A 7,957-nucleotide genomic window follows, 5' to 3' on the forward strand; every position below is an offset into this window, starting at 1 on the left:
ACTGCCTGCCCTTGAATGTGCTGGTGTCTATCCTCATGGTTTGGGAAGCCACCCCCATGTTAAACTCCCAATCATCTGTAAATGTTCTGATTTATCTGCAAGACTTACATGTGCTTTGTCTAAACGAAGTGAAGGAAGAACTTGATAATAACAGGAACCATAGTAATTTTTGCTGTCTTCTAGGCAACCTCAGAATTAGATTTCAAGATTTAAATTTTCATTTTCCTCAAGAAGTCTGTCTCTAGACAAACTTCCTAGTGAAAACCCCAAATGATCATTTCGTTTGTGTAAGAACTCTAGTACCCAAAAACCAAAAGGTTTTTTGGGGGTTTTTTTGTTGGTAATGTATTCTGACAGCATGGATGATACAGGTCATAGAATTCCACCAGAAACTTCCTGCATCAAGCCCTTGACTTCCAATAGAGCTATTGCTTATGACAAGCAGTTTTGAGATCTTAAATGATGAAAAACCTACTATATCCTGCTGAAGGACCCATTACTACCAGAAAACTGTTTTCCACATTGGTACTTACAGGCAATGATTAGATCTATGCTTGACCTTATCTTTGCTCTACCAAATAAATTGAATAATATATCTAAAAAGGTTAGAAAGGGTCTCAAGATCCATAATTATTATCACAGCTCTTCACTGAACCTTTCAAAACTGTCAAAACCCTGTTTGGAATATAAAAATCAGAACTGGTCCCAGTACCCCAATAAGGTTACATTAACACTACAGCATGGCAGTAACATCTCCCTACTTCTACATTACTGTTTTCTGTTTATAAACTAAGAATTATCTTTTCAGTCTTAGCCACTATTCCATGCTGAGAGCTTGTGTTTAGTTGATTACCTCCCATAGTGCTAAGTCCTTTTCTGTGTCACTGGTTTCAAATACATGGAAACTCCACTGTATAATTGAGGCCAACATGATTCCTAGAAGTATGACCATGTATTTAGCTGTATCAAGATACACATTGTTAAAGCAAGCCCAGTTAGTTCACCCTGTAATCTTGACTGCTTTGTAGAATTGGCTTATTCTATCTTTAGCCAACATATGCCATCTTTATTCACCATACTCTCAAATTCTGTGCCATCTACAAATATTACTATTTAGCACATGTTTCTGTCACCTTTATTTAGATCAAGCATAGCTGTACTCTGTGAATAGTTCCATTTCAGTAGGGTTATCTGAATATTATGATAGTAGTCACCTGGCCAAATTCAGCATAAGTGTAACTCTACTGAATTACACTAGGGATGGACTTGGTCTACTATACTTCAGGGTGGCAGAACCGGTCCTTCAGTGAAAGTACTGCCATAGAAAAGCAACATGAATAGGCAATTTACAGTTTTGGCATGTGCTTGGCTGTGGGCAAAATCTTGTTCATTTGAAAGAAACAATTTTAGCTTAAATTCCACCTTGGTATCAGCAAAGTACCACTTTTAGTCAGTAGTCTGTGAGGTCAAAATGAACAATGAACTCCACTGACAGGGCTGAGATGGGGTTAGGTGCATGAATGAAACTATTCATATGAAGAACGGGAGCAGGATATGGGGCCATAAAAGCATATTCAGATGTTAAAATACAAATAATATAATAACTATAAAATGTTTGCTCACTACTTTTGAAAATACTTAACTGGCTATTGAAAGGCTCTGTCTGTTCTGTTTTGGACAAAGAAGCGGAAGTTCCTAAATTATGCCAGTTTGCAAGTAGGTTTGTAATGAAGAAACATGTCTCCTCTTTGTAGCTGACATAAACATGGTTGTTGTTTCCTGTCCTAACAACAGACACTGTTGAAGTATTTCAGATATATATTTGTGTCCGTCTCTGAAATAGTTCATTTTCTTTAAGTAAATCACAGAAAGCAGACACAGTTTGCCTTCAGGTTATCAAGGAAGTTACCTGTTATTTCAGACAGGTTGGTAGAATAGAATAGAATAGAATAGAATAGAAGCACCACATTTATATTTGTGTCACTAAGATGGACAGTGCACAACATGGACAGCAAAATGGCAATGAAATAATTTTTAGATGACCTGAAAAGGTTTATATACCATCAATACCAAACTTACAGATGACACCTTCAAGTGAAAGTGTCAGCCAGGTAGAGAAGATAGTTTTCAGGGGGACTGAAGATTATTCAGCAGTGGAGGAGACTCTTCATTTTCCATAGAAACCGTAAAATTAGGGAGACACTGGTTTTCTCCTGTTGTTTTTCCAGTTGAAGCCAACTGGGAAGAGATGGACCCAAGGTTTGCACAGGTTAAGTGATAGGAAAATAATGCACATAAATTCTCGTTAACATTCCTATTACAGGCAGCCAGTGCTACAGACAGATGTTTTTGAGTCCAGGTTAGATTCTTTAGTCAGGTTCTTTCCCTACCTGATACCCATATATGCCTTTGCAGCTACTCAGTTTAGGAACATGGCTTTTTTAGTTATGTTTCTCTATTTCAAGCAGGAGTAGTGTAGTTGTCTCATGGTATTAATATTAAAATAAAATTGAGTTAGTTTTATTTTGAAGCTGTTCATGACCTACTAAAAAAGCCAGATGGTCTGGGACCCATCAAATACCTATGTTCAGGACAAAATTCCCAGTTGTCTGCCTTGGGGCAATCCACTGCAGGCAATTCTGAAGCACCTGATTTTTGCCCATAGTTTGGAAACATGCTCCTTTTATTCTTATTACTTCCTGTGCCAAAGACTGGTCAGCCTAGTCTGTTGCCAGCTTTTGTAGGGCTAATGTGTTCTTTCTGACTGTGCAAATTGGATTCAGAATTTGGTTTTACAGGTGGAGAGGACAGAGTGGGAAAATAGCTCTCCACATTAAATGTTTGCCTTCCAAGACTTGATTAGGGATCTAAATATATATCCATTATGGACAGATTAGATTAGACTGAAACTATGGCTGATCTCTGTTTTGACATTTGTCTTCATGGTAAGAAGAACTTTTGAGCAGTGAGGCTGTGAGTGAGTTACTGGCTTTCCCTCAGGAGTGAAGATTAGTGTCATAAGAGATCAGCCATTCTGTCTGTATGTTATAGCCAGAAAGTACACTCCCTTAGCTCCCACCATTCTGATGGATTGAAACTTCACTGACAGTTTGAGAGAATGAAAAGTGTTTGGGCGGTGTGGGGATTAGGCCACTCAGAATGGTTACACTTTTAATCAGCTATGAGCCGTTATGTCACCAGCAAAATAACAATATATGTGAATTAAACTACAAAAATAGAGAGATTTCCATGCACTCTCTCTCTTCATGTGTCTTTATATATAAATCAGACAAAAATGTTAGGATCTCATATAAGTTAAAATATTTATGTATTGGCCATAGCTAAACTTAGATACAACATCTAATTTACACTGACGTCTTTCTTTAACAAGTTTTATAAGAGGGATGATTTAAGTCCAAGGAAGTGCAGTGAGTCATCCGCATGGTGGGCCAGTGGCTGAGCTAAGTTTAGAATCAAGGGGAAGTTAGGATCTTCCGGTTCTAAGTTTTTACCATTACATCTCTGTTTTACTTCGATGTTCTTTTTATTTACTTAGCAAAAATCTCATCACATTTTCTTGCTTTCTTTAGTAGGTTTTTATACATGACTTTATTTTGGGGGTTTTTTGGGGGGGGGAGGGGTCTTATTTTCTTAATCTGGAAGTTTTCTTAAATAAGCGGTTGTAGGTTTTTAGAAGCAGATTACTTAATTCCTGTAAAGATGATATGTTGATGTGCCTTTGCTCTTCTAGAACTATAATAACAAATGAAAAGGAAAAAAGCTGAGGACTTTCTTGTTGCTATTGGCAGCAAAGAGATATTTTGGAGGTTAATGAAGTAAAATTACAGTGCTTGTCTAAAGCAAAGTCAAGCAACAAACACCGCAAAACTACTGTTACCCCAGACCTTACTTCAAACAGCTGACTTCTCTGTTTAAGAGACACTTTGTGTAGTTTATGTAAGGTCAAAAGTTACTTCCTTTAGACAATCACAAGCTTAAAGACTAGCTCAATCTTTCTTCTTGGACTGGTGAATGAGGCTGCTCTTTTCTCTTTCCACAAATAGGAGGAGTAGGCAGGCAGGGATAGGTGGAACCTTTGCTTTTGCAAGGCAGCAGTTTCCAGTGACCCTGAAGTGGCAGTGAAGGAGAAATAAGTTGTGTGAGGTATAGGCTTTTCTTGGAGAAACTGAGTCACAGTTTAGCTTCTAGTCTGTTCTTGGGTTTTATAGCTGTGTGCTGCCTTTTATGTGGGGTTCATGGGAAAGTTACAAATAAGGCTTTTGTTATTATATATTAAAAAAAAATCAGTGAAGAACAGAGTAACCTGTAGAATCAACCTGCTTTAGTTAAAAAAGATAGCTGATAATCTATTCACACTTTGCTGGTCATTCAGGCCTGAATTGTATGTACCCAATGTGGCTATTTTTATATAGCAAGAAAGTTTGGGTTTTTTTTCTATAACAGTGCATTTTTGGAACAAATATCATTAACACAAAATTATATGCTACGTTAGCTACATCTTCTACACTGCAGCTTTGTCTCACTTTTAAGTTTATCACTGAATGTAAGCAGCTAGGATGTGATGAAGTCTTCCAGTTCCAACATTCTCGTTTTGTAAAACAAAGCTATATATCTGAATTTCAGCTTGGCTAGATCTGTAACTTTAATCAGGAATCTTTTTCTAGTAGCACTAAAATATTATGAAAAGCACCTACCCTAATTTTCAGAGTAGTGAACAGAATGGAATTTTTACCAAGCATAGAAACTTTTAGTTATCCTTTTCAGCCAAAGTCCCTTGATCATATGCATATATGACTTGGTGATTGGCATATTACAGATGTACATATACACAATACCATAATGACTCAGGTTTATATGGAAACTGTTAGAATACTTGCAAAGATTCAGAATGCCCAACGTATGTATATTATTGCCTGCTTCTCAATGTACTGAGCACCCATCACTTCCATGCAAATTAATGGACTCAATGGGTGCTTATCACTGGTGAAAATCAGGCCAGTGTGTTTTAGTACTGAAGTCCCTTCAGATGCAAAATACCTACTGACTTCTACACGGGCAAAAGTTGGTCTAGGCTCATATCCACTGAAATGTGGAATTCAGTGAAAGTTTGCCAAACATGACTGCCTTTTTCTGACCTTTGGAGTTAAAATGCCTGGTATTACAGTGAAAGGCAAGCCAGCAAGGGTTTGTCAGAGTCTGGCTGCCTGGATCAAAAAAAAGAAATCTGATAAGCTAAAGCTGTCCAGATGGGTGTATAAAGCTAACAACAACAAGCTGTGTCCCTCCCTATGATAAGAAATAACTCCGCATCAGAGCTGTTTCCAGAACATGCCATGTGTATTGGTTCCAGGGCATGTTTCATGATGAAGAAACTCTGAGGATCATAAGCAAAGCTGGGTGATACTTAGTTAATTAAACAGAGTCTCAGAGAGGAAAACAGTGCTAACGGATAATATGATGCTTCAAGGACAGAAAACTATATCTAAGTCAGTGGATTGAATGAATCAGCAAACAAACATCAGCATGAAAAACTTCTGATAAAAAATATTCAGACCCACTAAGTATTTTGTTTTCAGTACTGAGTACCATTCTGATAAGACAGTGCACAAATCAAATGTGCACAGACAGTTTCATCATCTTTCATTATGCACACTATATGAACACCATTGTTAATGAAGTATTTCCTCACTGCATAATGGATTTTATCCTGTAATAGATTTATAGACTCAGATATTTTAGGAAGCCTGCATAAATGCTAGATAGATGAGAAGTCACACATGTACTTCGGGTGGAATTCTACTTCCCTTTGTGCATCTAAATGGCAGTGTTCTAGCCAAATAAGTGACATTTTTGGCACTTATGTGCAAGTAGTGATTCTACTTCCCATGCAGGGTGGTCATGTAAGCATGCCACAAAGCCGTAGCTCTTCAATAATCTTTAGCGTCTAACTGTCTTACTGTCAAATTCTCAGTTCTTTCTTAGCCAAATGGCAAGTTACTTGGAGAGGCATATGATAATCTTTTTGTAGTACCCGCTGCAATTAATTTTTTAAAAGCCATTTAGCAAATTGATACTAGCTTTATTCTTTATGTGACCTGAATTTTTCACAATTCAGTCAGAGAAAAGGTAGAGTTAGATTTCCCTTGCAGTGATATTGGTTTTTTTTTAGGGGTTGGAAAGCACTTGTACGTTGTGACAAGCTTCCTGTCTTAGAACATATGTTAGTGTCAATACTGACGTAGAATTTAATAGGGACATACCATCTTGCTGACTCACCCTGTTAGCAGGTGGTTTAACCCTTTATTAAACTACTGGAGAATTTCTGCTGACTCACTTAACCATTACTTCTCCCATGAAGGTAAAGAAAGCATGACTGGCTCTTTGGGTAGAAAAGAAATGAGACAAATAGTCCTCAGGAATCCAAGAAGCAACCAAACATAGAAAAAAGGTAAAGGGCAAGAGGAGAATCAGGAGATAGCTGAGTCATGGACGACAAGAGGAAGAACCTAACTGAAGGTGTATAGGAAAACAACCAGGTCATAGAACATGAGGATGGAGTATTGATTCTGAGTTTTGGTCCTTAAGTAATTATTGGAGAATCGTGTGAAACAATTTAATTGGAATGCAAGGAGCAGAATCTGGAAAGGAGAGTGCTTAGGAAGATAACATTGGAGGAGAGGAATTCCTGACTCAGGCTGAAGACTGTATTAAAATGACTTGGGCAGTGGATCCTAATTAGAGACAAGAGTCATTAAGTGTCTTTTAAAAATGAGGTGTTAAAGTATACTTGTTTTGTGAGGAGAAACTGCCAGATGAAATTGCAAGCCTGAGGAGAATGGTAAGAAGGGGTGGATGAAAACAGACATGCTGAAGATTAGGAGATGGATGCAATAGGGCCAGTGGGGCCAATGGAAGAGCTAGAGGAGAGTGGGTGAGAATCATCTATATCTGTGATGGAAAAGGAGGGAAGAGAATTGTAAGAGGGGAACGGAGAAGGAGTCATATCATATTTTGTTAGTTTTCTCTTGGAAAAATTAGTGAGATCCTGTGTGGACAGTAAAGTGGAAGGAGCAGGAAAAAAATCTGAGAAGTTAGTTAAAATTGATGAAAAGATGGCTGGGGTTGAAGACACTCTCTTCAATTACAAGTTAGGGAAGTAGAGTTGTTTATCTAGAAAGATAGATGAACTGAAAAGGTGAGAGTGAGTTTGTTATTAAGGAAGTCAGCCTAGTCAGGGGATTTCCACCAGAAATCCCCTGTGTGACAGCAGAAGAGGAGGCAGGTGTTATAAGCCAAGGTGGACAGTGGTCAGGGTGAATCTTGCAACAGAAGGAAAGGGCAAAAGAGTCAAGAGTGGAGGGGGATGAAACATAGGGTCAATAATGCTTTCTGTAGAACAGAGGGAAAAGGGGGAACAACAGGGGAAAAGAGAACAAACGGGAGGTCATCGGTGTTGAAGACTGGATATCTAGAAGGGTTAGGTGACATGGCAAGGGGCCAGAATCAGATAAATTGTGGGAGACTCCCTTCTGAGGGGGACGGAGGGGGCAATCTGCCGCCCCGACCCCTTAGCCCGGGAAGTCTGCTGCTTCCCGGGGTCCCGCATCCGGGACATTGCAGAGAGGATCCCAGAGCTCCTCAAACCGACAGACAACTATCCCATGCTCCTAATTCATGTGGGCACCAATGACATGGCCTCCACCTCTCTCCCCTAGGGAGGAGGCTCTTCTCAGCCAGATGGCTGACCTGCTCCACTAGGCTTTAAACTAAGCCCGCTGGGGGACGGGGGCACTACCGCCACTGCTGGCCCACTGAGCAATCCTTGCAAAGCCAGCAGTTCAAGGCACTTAAGGGAGCCCACCCCTGCCCCAGCCCTAGTAAAACCTGTGGGCAAGAAAGGAGCCCCCCAGGGGACACTTGCTTGCCTGTACACAAA

This window comes from Alligator mississippiensis, chromosome 3 (genome assembly GCF_030867095.1).
Source record: "Alligator mississippiensis isolate rAllMis1 chromosome 3, rAllMis1, whole genome shotgun sequence".
Lineage (NCBI taxonomy): Eukaryota > Metazoa > Chordata > Crocodylia > Alligatoridae > Alligator > Alligator mississippiensis.